At 40.3% G+C, this 14,818-nt stretch overlaps 1 non-coding gene across 1 annotated transcript; it reads left to right on the top strand.

Annotated features, from left to right (window-relative positions):
• Nucleotides 1–6,366: 6,366 nt before the first annotated feature.
• LOC141638188 (small nucleolar RNA R71) lies at nt 6,367–6,473 on the top strand. Its single transcript, XR_012542036.1, has one exon. It is a non-coding gene; the product is annotated as a small nucleolar RNA R71 (small nucleolar RNA).
• Nucleotides 6,474–14,818: the final 8,345 nt, after the last annotated feature.

Here is a 14,818-nt window from a genome sequence, read left to right as displayed (position 1 = left end):
CTTAGCCTAGAAGGATACCAATAAATCACCTCCAAGTTGTGTCAAGCTAGGGTACCTTTGTCCTCAATCGTTAAATGCTTTTGTCAAGAGTAGACTCCCTATGGTGTTAGAAACACTGGAGGATCGCGGAATTCCCCCTCTTGCCTAGACAAGAAGAAGGGTCGTCCCCTCTCTACCATGCACAAAAGTGGATACGATGGAAAAGGGATCAATAGAATTTGAGTTTCATTTTGGGAGTTTGCTTTGTTGTTGTTTTTCCCCCCAATATCTTGTGGCATTTGACATTTGAGAACATTTTATTTTGCCATTTCTTTTGATTTTTGGCATTTCAATACTTGACAACTTTCAACTTTTTGCATTTCTTTTTGAACATTTTCAAAGTCACCCCATATTTAGTGAGGGTGCCTTATATTTGAAGCTTTAGGAGTCTATTTTTGCTCCTCTTTTCATTTGATGCATTTTGCAAACTTTCTTTCACTTTTAATTTCATTGAACTCAAATTTTTGAACAATTTCTCTTTGTGCGCATTCCCTTTGATGGAAAAAATGTGATAGAACATGGATGATGGATGCATGGTTTCAAGGGTCACCTTGGAATAAACGGTAGCCAAGGAGTTATCACACCACAAGGTACTCTTGACTAGGCCTTAATCCATGGGTCAAAGGATACTAGCATGACACATCCTAGGGTGTTTTACAAGTATTCTAACAAGCAAAGTCTTAAGAAGAAAAAGCATCTACTAGGGCCTATATACACTTGTCAAGCTTCCCAAGTAGACGGTTTCGCAAACTTTTTCTAACATGCAAACTACATGTCATGATGCAACTAACATATATACATCCTAATGCATATGATTCTACCAACTAATATGCCAAATAATCTAAATGCAAGTCCTAAATTCACATTGTTTATACCGCATTAATCAAAATAAAGCCACATAGTCATTCACATAAAGAGGAAAAAGGAGATTGGAAAGATCATACCATGCGGTCTTCAATATCCTCATGTCTCGGATGTGGCGTAGTCGATCAATGTGAACAAGGATAGACAAACATAATATATACAAACAATATATACAAGTCTACACTACAAAGGAAATGAACTTGTTTTTGGATTTTCAATTTTTTCAATTTTTTTTGATTGTTTTGATTTTTTCGAATTTTTTTGATTTTTTTGGGTTTTTGAATAAAAGTTAAGTTAGAATTTCCCATCCCCACACTAATATGGGCATTGTCCTCAATGGCCAATATTATAGGAAATTATGCAAGTATGATGTATGATTTCTATACTAAATGCAAGCTACACTAATCTACACTACATGATCCATGGGTTTTTGTTTATGACGGAGAGCGTAATTTAGATTACCTCCCGTTGCGTATGCATGTACTTCCCCAAACCGAGATAGAGATTATTTCTAATGTCTTAAATTTTGGGGTAGTTCATGCACACAAGATGCAATGCATAAAACTATATATTGTCATTTTGGATTTTTCAAATGGGAACAATAAAAGAACACCTCAATGGGGCAGAGGTGTTAGTCCTCATGTTGCTAGGACTCTCCAAACTATGATCAAGATAAAAATAAAGAAAACAAAGAAAGAAGTAGACAAACCTCAAGAGGGTAGGAGCCTCCAAAGTTTGCTAGTCCTTCTACCATATCATCATTGTCATCATTTTCCTCCATAGAAGCGGACTCATCTCCACTCTCATCTTCACTTCCATTTCCTTGCTCACTTCCTTCATCATCTTCATTAGCCTCTTATTCTCTTTCATCTACCTCTTCATCAACACCCTCATCATCAACAACCTCATCATCTACATTCTCATCTTCACCCGGTCTTTCACCCCTAGATGTGCTTGGAAAGAAGACTTCCCTATCCGCCCAACTAGGCAAAGGACATGAAGGATCAAGTAGTCCTTGCCTAGCTAAATGAAGGAGGGGTTGATATTGGGCCAACTATGCATCTACTCGATCATTGTAAGCTTGTTTATGCATCTCTTTCATGAGTAGAGTCATGTAATCATTGTCCACTTCAACATCTTTGGGTCTGAACTCTTGATATTTGAATGGATAGGGTTGTGTGACAATGGAGGAGGAGGGCTCTTCAACTTCGCCCCTTTGTTGACGGATGATGTACTCGGCGCCCTTGAAGAGTGGAAGAAGGTAGTTTGTTCGATGAACACTCAACCGGCATATCTTGGAAGGCAAAGTGAAAGATCTAGCATCATTGGTTAGCAACCCATAGTTGGTGTCAAGAGAGTTATGCTTGACCCACTTGTACTTGTAAATCATGGCATCCATGTCAATGAGATGACCCTGTTTGATCACCACATAGGTGTTATCCTTGTTGAAATTTGCGTCAAAGTGCTTGGCCAAGAGAGTAACTAGACCTCCATTTACAATATGAGCGGTGCCTTCCTTACCACAATCAACATTAAGCCATCTTTCCATCAAAAGCCTAAGAGCATTGTAAGGCTTAGTGAATTCCCTTCCAACATTTAAGGCCGACTCAAGTAGAACACAATCGAGCTTTGTAAAGTGATTAGTGTCATTTCTCGCAATTATAGTATTCCCGATGACCTTGTGCCACACTCTAATGCCCGGATGGTGGACTAATAGAGCGTGACACGCATGAAAGCTCACAAATTTCTTCCCGGAAATCGCCTCCCAAAGAGGAGCGGGGTCATACTTTTCGGGCATCTTGTGATAATATGGTGTATCACTAAGGCCTAATGCTTTACTTAAAACATCAAAGGTGATGCGCCTATTCACATTGGCAAGACGAAACTCGATGTATTCTCTAGTCTCTAGCTTAGTCACTTTCAATGAACTTAAGAATTCCAAGGTAAGGGAGGGGTATGTCAATTCTCTTGTAGTGAACAATTTTCCCAACCCCATGGCTTCAAAGAAGGCTTTTGTTTGTTCAAGGACACCCAATTTGTTAAAGGCATCTTCACATATGAATTTGGTGGGTAAAATGGCTTTCTTAGCATACTTGGCAAATGTATCCCTATGGAAGTTAGAAATGAAAATTACCTCCGGATAGTTGGGTAATTGAGCAATTTCCGGAGTTGTTGTTTTTGTTGCTTCCAAGGGAGGATCTTGTTGTTGTTGAACTTCCAAGTTTGCACTAGAAACCACCATAGCCATTGAAGCTTTATTTGCTTGAAGGCTTTGTTGCCTTTTCGAAAGTGTCTTTGCCTTGAGTGCCTTTGTTGCTCCTTTTGTTCTTGCCATTGTTGATTACACCAAGAAAAGATTGAAAATCTTCAATTTCTAATTATACCCAAATCGATTTAAGATGAAAAGGATTTGTCTTTTTATTTCAAAAAGTGACTCAAAGGTTGATGATTTTGGTGCTTTGATTGATTATTATTGCAAAAGGAGTGATTAATTGTTGTTGTAAGGAAGTTTGGATTTGATTTTGTTGAATTTGGTTGAGGAAATTTTGTTTTTGGTGATGGAGAGGATGAGGGTTTTGGGGTTTATGGGTAGTGTTTGAATGAATGAACGAATGAATGAATGAATGTGGGAAGGGGTATTTAAAACACCCGAAAATTTCAAAACTGCAAGGGAAGACGAGCGAATTCTGTCGGGGCGCTCGGATTACTCGCTCAATTTGGCTTCGGAAAACTCGCCTAAAGACGAGCGTCTTTCGATGAAGACGATCGGATTCTGCAATCGGGACGAGCGGATTCCCTTAAAGACGAGCGGATTACATTAAAGAACTTTGCTAAATGCGACCGCAAAAAGACGAGCGTCTTTCTGCAAAGACGAGCGGATTCTTTCAGACGAGCGTCTTCTCAGCTGGGACGCTCGGATTCTCTAACAGACCAAATTTTTTGATTTTGCAGCTCATTTGGATGGACGGATTCTCCCACAAACGCTCGGATTCCTATAAGACGAGCGGATTACCCAGAAGCCGCTCGGATTCTACAGTCTACCGGATTCGAGTCCATCCGTGCACTTGCATATCCCGTGTCATTTTCATTCTTCAAATACCGTGTTCTTCATTGTAGGGGCACTACAAAGGCATGAATAGCCTAGGCAATTGCTATCCCCACACTAAGTTAAAGCACTACACATCAATAAAATCATTAGTCCCTCCCTCACTTCTCTCAAAAATGATGAATATCTTAATCAAGGCGCAAAAGTCCAAAAATGACAAAAATGCAATGTAAGAATTAAAATGAAAGTTAGGGAGTTAGAAATATTTACAAATGGTGGTTTGGAGAGGACTCCACCAAACTCTCATCCTTAGTGAGATGTCATGGGGGCATGTTCAAGGTGTTGTTGATGTTACTCAACACCTTGAAGAAGTAGTCAAAGCTTGTTCATTATCATGATAAAGATCCTCAATATATCTTTACACTTGTTGTCCTTCATGTTGGTCTTGATCAATAGCATTACCAATGTAGGGATTGAAAATCCCTTCAAACTCATCGTCCCATAGACCATAAACTTCGTTTACTTGATCATTAAAAATCTCTTGAGTTGATAGAGACATCTCTCCTCCTTTCTTGTCTTGGCCAATGAGGCCATCCTCTTTACTTGTCATGGGTGAGCTTTTCAAGCTCTCTTTGTTACAATTCACTTGCTCTTTTGATGGAGCATCATCAACTTTCTTTTTCCATTGGAATTCCGACTTCTTCCTATCATCCTTCCGGCTATAATGATCAACCATAAAACATGGTTCATGCAAACGGGGAGCTCTCATGGTCTTGTCAAGATTGAAAGTTATGCTCTCATCTCCCACCTCTAGAGTGAGCTCTCCATGCTTCACATCTATTACCGCACCATGCAGGTGTGCAAGAAAGGTCTTCCTAAAATGATTGGAATATTGGAGTCTTCTTCCATGTCAACAATGACAAAGTCCACCGGGATGAAAATTTTTCCAACTCTTACGGGAACATCTTCCCATATCCCTAATGGTGTCTTCGTCGATCTATCGGCCATTTGGAGTGTGATATTGGTACATTTAAGCTCTCCCATCCCTAACCTTTTACTTACCAAATACGGCATAACACTCACACTAGCCCCTAGATCACATATGGCTTTGTTGATCGTTGTGTCTCCAATGGTACACAGTATTGAGAAGCTTCCCGGATCTTTAAGTTTCGGAGGTGAACTCCCTTGAATGATTGCACTACTCACCTTAGTGAAGGCGATAGTCTCAAGCTTCCGGATCGACTTCTTTTTCGTAAGGATGTCTTTCATGTACTTTGCATAGGCCGACACGTGATTGATTAATTCCGTGAAAGGAATCGAGACTTCCAAATTCTTCACAATTTCCATAAATTTTCCAAGTTGGTCATCAAATTTGGGCTTGGCTTGACGACTTGGAAAAGGAAGTCTAATCACAATGGGTTCCTTCTCCTTGGCCTTGTCTTCACTTTTCTTTGAAACTTCTTCTTTTGATGGTTCTCCATCCTTGGAGTTTTGCACAACTTCTTCTTTGTCACTAGCTTCCACCACTTCATCCTCAACTTACTTCTTCGGTGCTTCATACCTCGTACCACTCCTCAAGTGAATGGCACTAACCGTTTCATGTCTCGGGGGATTACTTTAAGGTGGTAATTGCCCCTTTTGAGTCAATTGGGTTTCCAACATTTTGGTGTGGGCTAGGATGTTGTTGATGGTGATTTCCTTTGCTTGACTATCCTTTTTGCATTTGAGTGAAAAACTCTTGTTGATTCTTTTGCATTTGGAGGACCGCTTTTTGAACATCAAAACCTTGGTCATTTTGTTGATTGTATGGAGTTTGATTTTGGTAACCTTGGTTTTGGTTGTAAAAGGGTCTTTGATTTTGGTTTCTCATGGGAGGTGGGGTGTATGTTGGTTGAGGGTTTTGAACATTTTGGCTTTTGTATGAGAGATTTGGGTAGAATTTGGTGTTTTCATTGTAATAATTTGAATAAGGGGTACCACTCATGTATGCTTGAAAAGCATTCACTTGTTCATTTGTTCCCCTACATTCACTTTGGTCATGTCCCAAAGTTCCACAATTCTCACATATCCCACTTGGGATTGATGAAGATGTCGTCATGGTATTAACATGATGCTTTAGTGATTTTGAGGCTTCTTCAAGTCTAGCCATAGCTTTTTCGAACTTCAAATTGATGGTATCAATGTGAGCACTAAGTTGAGCACCCAATTGAGTAATAGAGTTCACTTCATGCTTTCCTCCTCTAGTAGCCTTGCGAGGTCTACTATATTGTGAATTATGGACCGCCATTTCCTCAATCTTGTTCCAAGTTTGATTATCGTCAACTTCGATGAACATACCATTTGATCCCATGTTGAGAATGTTTCTTGAGTCTTCATAAAGACCGTTCCAAAATTGTTGTACCAAGAACCACTCGCTAAGTCCATGATGAGGACATGAGCGAAAAATTCCTTTGAATCGCTCCCAAGCTTCATACAAGGATTCTTCATCTCTTTGCTTAAAGCCCGTAATTTGAGCTCTTAGCATATTAGTCTTTTCCGGTGGGTAGAACTTTTTGTAGAAAGCTAGAGCCAATTTCTTCCAAGAGTCAATTCCGAGAGTAGCCTTATCAAGGCCTTTCAACCATTGTTTTGCGGTGCCAATTAGAGAAAAAGGAAATAAGACCCATCGAATTTGGTCTTGAGTTACACCGGTGTGTGAAATCGCATCACAATAGTCACAAAAAGTCTCCATGTGAGAGCACTAGGCATCCCCCCAAATTGGCTTCTTTCGACTAATTGGATAAATGCGGATTTGGCAATGAAATTTCCGGTTAAGTGTTGTGGTGTGGGAGTACCATTGGGTAGGTTCTCCTCGGTGGGTACGGAATGTGATGAAAATTTAGGCATTGTGGGTTGATTTTGTGTTGGATTTTGTGTTGGGTTCTCCTCACCTTCTCTTACAAAAGGGTTGACGAACTCAATAGCGTTTGATTGAATATCTACAACCTCACCAATACCTCTCAAAGTTCTCCTAGCAAGTCTTCTATTGTTTTTCAAAGTACTTTCAATTTCGTGATCAAAGGGTAACAAATTACCTTGTGATCTTCTAGACATGCAAAATATCAAACAACTTGAAAATAATTAGAACAAACCTTGAGCAGTTTTACTTCCCCAAGGCAAAGAAAGACACAACTAATAACAATCTAAGAAAATCTAAATCAAGTTAACATCGTCCCCGGCAACGGCGCCATTTTTGGTCGGACTCCCTTGGGAAGTTTAGTTTTCGGTACTTGTCGTTAGGAGCACCTAGACCAAAACACTATTTATAACTCCACAAACAACTCTACAATTAGTAAAGAGGTAAGTAAAGGTCGGATCCCAAGGGACGGGAATTGAGATGAGATTTTCAATTGCAACTAGCGGTGTCTAGGGGTGTCACAATTTGGGGTTTGAATAGATAATCACTAAACTAAATAGCAATGAAAGTAAACAAGCAAGATGATTAAAAAGGGGTGTAAACAATAGATAAAAGGCACTAGGGTATCATAGGGGATTCATGGGAATTGATCATACAAACATATTCTCAAATTATAAGCAAGCAATTATTGTTGTGGTGGATCGAGTTGGTTTATATCTTACAATCGTAGGAAAGTTTGGGTCCCAGAGCCGAATCGATTAGATTGTACAACACCTACAAGTCGACTTAATCTTCCTTACTCAACTATATGCATGGTCTAATGAGACTCGAGTTGGTTTATGTGTTACAAGTCTCATTGAAAAGATAGGTGATGGGTAAAAAATGCAAGGATTCATAGGCTCGCATTTCATCAAACATAACATGTGCATAAGTTGAGATCACAACAAGCAAGCAAATAAACTATGAAAACATATTAATTTAAGCATGAATCATCCCCCATGTTGGTTTCCCCTAATTACCCATTAACCCTAGCTAAGAAAACTACTCACTCATTATCATGTTGAACATGCTAACAAGGTTGTCAATCATACCAACAAAGTAAAATATGATGAATAAATGAAGATAATTAACAATAATTAAAAGGGATTAAGAGAATTATACCTACTAATGATTCCAATAATTAAGCAAAGAATAATAGAAGTACTTGATGATTGATTGGAAGGTTGTCAATCTCCCAAGAATAACCCAAATAATCTTCAATTACCCAAAATAAAAGATGAACAAAAGAGAGATTAAGGATACGGGATTGTGGGTCTTTTGGACGAGCGGATTCGTGGGGTGGACGGGCGGATTGTGGTGGTTTTGGACGAGCGGCCTTCTGAGGAAGACGCTCGGATTTCTTGTCTTGGACGGGCGGATTTTGGGCAATCTGCTCGGATTGTAGATCAACTTCTTCCCTTCTTCTTTTCTTCCTTTCTCTTCATAAAATCCTTGAGGATTTCCTCGAGGATGCAAGGATCTTTTCTCATCATTGTCCATCTACTATATTATGTACAAAGGCCTTCTAGTCTTGTCTTCTCTTTGATGCTTGGTCATTGAATTCAATCAATTTAGCTTTATTTTGCCATGAAAATGCAAGGTTTGCACTCCTTTCCTACCAAGGGATCAAAACCTCAAAGAATATGCAAAACAAAGGACTAAAGACAATAAATGACCCAAATATGCACTAAAAAGCATGGGAACAAGGCTAATTCGGGGACTAAATATGCTCAAATAATGGTCACATCATTGTCGCTGATGCTGCTCAGCGAAAGTGTGCTAAGTATGGGGATTTATGCGCAGCAGCTGGTTATGGGTTCCTTACCTTCTCGTTCTCTTCGCTTGGAGAGCTGGGTTCGGATGCTGTTGCCTTGCTCAAGCGGATCAATAAATTCTTAGTATCTCAGGATGCGGGGGCTCGGGTGGCCGCTAATATTTTTACTAGACTTAGCTTTGCTGTTGCTAAGGGGTGGGGGCCCAGATTATCTCTCGGCTCCCCACCAATTTCATGTAAACTTTTATTTTTCTATCTATGAAAGTTGCGCGCATCCTTTATTATTAAAAAAATAAATAATAATAATAATAATAATAATAATAATAATAATAATAATAATAATAATAATAATAATAATAATAATAATAATAATAATAATAATAATAATAATAATAATAATAATAATAATAATAATAATAATAATAATAATAATAATAATAATAATAATAATAATAATAATAATAATAATAATAATAATCGGCATAACCTCATTCGTGACACCTTATTCGACATCTGCTATAGGTCTGGTATTTCTACGAGTAAGGAGGTTGATATCGGTTTGGTTGACGGACATGGTGGCTCTCTTCGTCCTGCAAATTTGCTGCTTTATTCCTGGGACAGAGGGTGTGATGTGTGTGTCGATTTGGCAGGGTCTTCCCCCTTGACTTAGACTGGGATGACCGATTTTGTGCCCGAGCGGGTTGTCGCTTGATGCGTGTATTTTATATAAGGTTTTTACCACATTTTTAAACGCATTTATGTACTATTTACGTGGCATCTAGCTACAAATACCCCCGAATAGTCTACTTTGGTTCGTTTTATGTAAATTGCAGGAAGAAACCGAAGAGGAGCTAAATCAAGCCTAAACTCGTCCCATTAGCATGCATTTATGGAGGACAAGGAGCCGGAGCTTGGAATCTATCACTTTGAAGACGCGTGATCTGGTTTCGAAAGGTGTCATAGTGTCTAACGTGCCAAAATAGCTCGATCGACTACTTTTCTAGTCGATCGAATGCTTTATATACTTAAGGTTACTCGATCCAGCAGTCCCAGTATCTAATCGAGAAGACAATACAAGGAGTTACTCGATCGAGTGGTTTATTTCCACTCGATCGAAGGGTTTGTCGCTGAGTTACTCGATCGAGTGGTTAATTTCCACTCGATCGAGTGGTTTGGCCCGTATAAGAGTTTTTCCGCCTAATTTCGTATGGGCTTTTGTAATTAAGCTATGGATTAGGTTTAAGGGAGAGATTTTCGTATGCTACTAAAGAGAGTAGACTGCGTAACTCTTAATTCATCTTTCATTCACTTAGACTTTTATCTACTTCTACTGCTTATTCATTTTTACTCTTCTTCTACTCCTTTCTACTCGGATTCGGATTTGTAGTTGGTATTATTTCTCCTTTCATTTCTTAATCGCAAATTATCATTTTGTTTCTATCTTTCCCTTATTGCTTTTATTACTGTTTACTTAATTCTCCATTTTCTGTTATTATTATGTTTAATTCCTATTACCTATATGTTATTGTTGTTGATTCGGTAGTAATGTGTAGCTAATTCCCCTTTGCTAAGACTAGGGAATCCATGATTATGATGGAATAGCAATTGCCATGTTAGGTCTTATGCTTGTATAGTCTCTGTTTTTAATCGCTGCACTTATTTGTATCTGTCTAATTGAGTCGACGCAACTAGGCATTTAAATTATAGTAAACCTCGACCTGGACCGGAAGGTTGGAAGGGGTGAGACTCGTAGCGAACATTAGGGCACTGTAGTGAGGGCGGAAGCTAAGCTATTTGTGCTTTAGGGCGAATTGAGACCGGAAGGAGATATTCACTGCTCCTTAGACCATACTTGCATTCACCTGAGATTTAGATTGCTTGACTGAATGATCATGGTGAACCGTCTGTCTTAGCTGCTTTCTCTATTTTTGCTTAATCTTTATTCTCTTGCTTTTCCTCTCTTTCTTAGGCTTTTTAGTTTAAAACAAACAAACACAACCCCCCAATTGGTTACCGTGACGAACTTAGACAAAGCTGACATTTTCCCATCTCCCTGTGGAGATCGACCCGACTTCCCTAGCTATATTAGTTAGAGCCAGTTGGTTATTTTTGATAGGTATACGACTGCCCTGTCAAATTTTGGCGCCGTTGCCAGGGAGGTGGCGCAATTTTGTTGCTTTATTTAAGTTTGTCTCTCGTCTCAAAGAATTTATTCCTTGAGACTGATCTCATTTTTGTGAAGTTTTTGATTAGTTTTGCAAGTTATCTTTTCTATAAGAGAACATCGTCACACCTGCTTTCCTTTGTAAATTCTATCTGCCAAAATGCCTAATATAGCCAGCCATTCAGAGCCTAATGTGGATTCGCTTCCAAAAGGTTTCCTATTACCCACTACTGAGTCGGGAACCTTTGGAATCCACCCATCTTACATCTGTTGAGTCGAGAGAAATCTCTTTAGGGGGTACCAGAAGATGATCCGTGCAGGCATATAGAGCTATTTACGGAGTATTGCTCTACCATTCCTCTTGCTGCTGGGGTGACAGAGGACAAAGTGAAGGGAGTTCTTTTTCCCCTTTCTTTAGCTGATGATGCCCGGGAATGGTTGAAGGATCTAGATAGGGAGGCAGCCGGTGTAACCGACTGGAGTTCTCTCGCTTTGGCCTTTTACAGGCGATATTTCCCACCGCAGCGCACCAATGCCTTGAGAGCTCAGATTACCTCTTTTGAGCAATTGCCCACTGAAGACTTGGATGGGGCTTGGACTAGGTTCAAGAAGCTTGTCCGTTCTGTGCCTCATCACGGTTTCAAGTGTTGGTTTCTTTGCACCCAATTTTACAACGGGTTATATCGAAACCACAGAGCTATTCTTGATAGTGTAGGTAAGGGGAGGTTCACGAAAAATGTAGAGGATGATCAAGGGTGGGGTCTTATTGAAGAGATGGCTATCCATGTTGCAGAATATGGAAATCCCCGAAGGAGTGGGCAAGTTAACGAGTTGGCTGCAGCTGTAGTGGAAAGTCCTAGCAAAAGTCTAGATAATGTGGAGATTACGGAGGCTATGAGTGAGAGTGCACAAGTTTGTGTAATTACTGAGCATGTGGAGATATGCGGTAGATGTGGCATGGAAGGGCATGACCCCATTGATTGTCTGGAAAGTATAGAGCGTGTCCTTACTTATCAGAAATACAAGCAAGGGGTACCTTTTTCTCAATTATATGAGGAAATGAAAAGTGTTTCTACTCCTTCTACGCCAGGCAGCCGCGACGGTCTCTCCTTCTACGAATGGGGAAATTGCCGAATTGAAGTCCCTAATGTTGAGCTTAACACAACAGTTTGGGGAGAAATGCAATAGGAATGAAACCGTTATAGTGAAGTTGAGAGAACAAGTCGCGCAGTTAACACTCGCGAAATACCAACCCAACCATCCACCGAAATGCGACCCAGTTAATGTTATGAATCTCCAAGGAGGCCTTGCTCATTAGGGGCCAAAAGTACCAGAAGATGGGGTTTTGACAGCTGATAATACCCCGGATGAAGATTTGGATGAATTTCTAGACGATATACTTGCTGCGTGTTATCCAGACACTCGATTGAGTGAAATTTCTACTCGATCGAGTGAAATAGTCCATCAAATCACTCGATCGGGTGATAATTGTGGTCGATCGAGTAATGCCCAAATCATAGATGCTCGATCGAGTGATATTTTTACTCGATCGAGTGAAAAAGAGGAAGAAATCACTCGATCGAGTGAACAAAGTGATCGATCGAGTAAGCCTGAAAAAGAAATCACTCGATCGAGTGAGGAAAGTACTCGATCGAGTACCAGAAGCAGCGGAGACCCTATTTTTATATATAATTCCGCTACCGTGTCATCTTCCCCTGCTGTGGAGACATCACGCACTGATAAAGGTAAAGAGAAAGTCGCGGGTCCACTCATTGCTACCAGAGTGCCCTTTCCAAGTCGTCTGAAGGACGCGAAGGTCGAGCGACAGTACGGTAAGTTTGTGGACGTTGTGAAGAACCTCCAGGTAACTGTCTCTTTTACCGAACTTGTTACCTAAGTACCTACTTACGCTAAATTTATGAAAGATATTGTGACGCGTAAGAGAGAGCTAAGTGAATTTGAGACCGTTTCATTTATGGAAGAGTCTAGTAATTTACTTTTAAATAAGGCTCCGCCTAAAATGAAAGACCCGGGTAGCTTTTCTATTACCTGTATTATAGGCAATGTGGTTATTGATAAGGCTCTTTGTGATTTAGGAGCCAGCGTCAGTGTCATGCCCTTATCTGTCTGCAAGAACTTGAATATGGGTCATCCTAAGTTGACTAATATTACCATACAGATGGCTGATAAATCTGTTAGGAGACCCTTGGGTGTCTTAGAGGACGTGCCTGTGAAAATAGGCAAGTTCTTTATACCAGTAGACTTCATTGTTTTAGACATAGCTGAGGACACCCGGACTCCAATTATCTTACGAAGACCGTTCCTTTGTACAGCTGGGGCCATTATTGATGTCAAACAAGGGCGTTTGACTCTTGCAGTAGGGGATGACGCTATTACCTTCAGTCTGCCTAGCACTTTGGCTTGGCCAATGATAGAGGACACATTTTATTCAGTTGATATTATTGACGAGTCTATTTATGACTTCTAGTCGGGTTCTTTTATGAAGGACCCACTAGAAGCTCTTATGCTTTTGGATGAGTGTGCAGATAACCCAAATAACGAGGATGCTGTGTTGGATTTGCTTATAGATGATTTAGATGAGCGTGAGCTCACCGACGCTGAGGGAGAGCAAGTGGAACAGATGATCAGTACCCTTTGCTCCATTGAGGTAAAGGTTCCGGAACGTAAGCCTCTTCCCTCTCATCTAAAATATTTTTTTTTCGATGATACTGAGCGATATCCAGTCATCGTTAGTGCTAAGCTTGATAATGATCAGTTGTGCTTAAGAAAAACAGGAAAGCTTTGGGTTATTCTTTGGATGATATCAAGGGGATTAGTCCCGATATTTGTATGCACAGGATAGAGCTGGAGGAAGATCACAAACCTTGCAGACAGGGTCAGCGCCGGCTGAACCAGAAGATGCAAGTTGTTGTGATGGCTGAGGTAATGAAGCTGCTCGACGCAGGTATTATCTATTCTGTTGGTCATTCTTAATGGGTGAGTCCAGTGCAGGTGGTCCCGAAGAAATGAGGGACTACAGTGGTTAAGAATGACAAAAATGAGTTAATACCCACTCGAGTAGTGACTGGTTGGCGGATTTGTATAGATTACAGACAGCTGAATGCCGCCACCAAGAAAGATCACTTTCCCTTTCCTTTTATTGATCAAATGGTAGAAAGGTTAGCTTCTCATAAGTTTTTCTGCTATTTAGACGGGTATTCAGGGTTCTTTCAGATCCCTATTCACTCAGATGATCAAGCTAAGACTACATTTACTTGTCCTTAAGGCGTGTTTGCTTATCGCAGGATGCCTTTTGGTTTATGTAATGCCTCTGCCACCTTCCAAAGGTGCATGATGGGGATATTTTCAGAGTATATTGAGTCTATTATGGAAGTTTTCATGGACGATTTCGTGTTCATGGAAGTGATTTTTCTAACTCGTCTGTCTAACCTTGATAAAGTGTTGCAAATACGCATTGAGGTTAATCTCGTGCTTAACTGGGAGAAGTACCATTTCATGGTCAACGAGGGAGTTGTCTTAGGGCACTTAGTTTCTGATAGGGAAATAGAAGTTGATAAAGCAAAGGTAGAAGTGATTCAGCAATTACCACCTCCTGTTAATGTTAAGGGGGTGAGGAGTTTCCTTGGCCACGCCGGCTTCTATCGCCGGTTTATCAAGGATTTCTCGAAAATTGCTAAACCACTTACACACCCATGCTACTTAAGGATGCCCCTTTTGTGTTTACTTGATGAGTGTCTTTCTTTTTTAAAGGTTAAAGCGGGCTTTGGTCTCTGCGCCGAACCTCTGACCTCCCGACCGGGACTTGGCGTTTGAGATAATGTGTGATGCCAGTGACTATGCACTAGGAGCGATCTTGAGGCCAACGGAAAGACAAAGCTTTAAATGCAATCTACTATGCGAGCCGAACTCGGATGAAGATCAAGTGAAGTACACTACCACCGAAAAAGAGCTGCTTAGTAGTTTATGCCTTAGAAA

The sequence above is a fragment of the Silene latifolia genome, unplaced genomic scaffold (assembly GCF_048544455.1).
Source record: "Silene latifolia isolate original U9 population unplaced genomic scaffold, ASM4854445v1 scaffold_194, whole genome shotgun sequence".
Taxonomy (NCBI): Eukaryota; Viridiplantae; Streptophyta; class Magnoliopsida; order Caryophyllales; family Caryophyllaceae; genus Silene; species Silene latifolia.
Note: the sequence above shows the minus strand (reverse complement) of the source record. Positions and strands in the feature narration are given on the sequence as shown.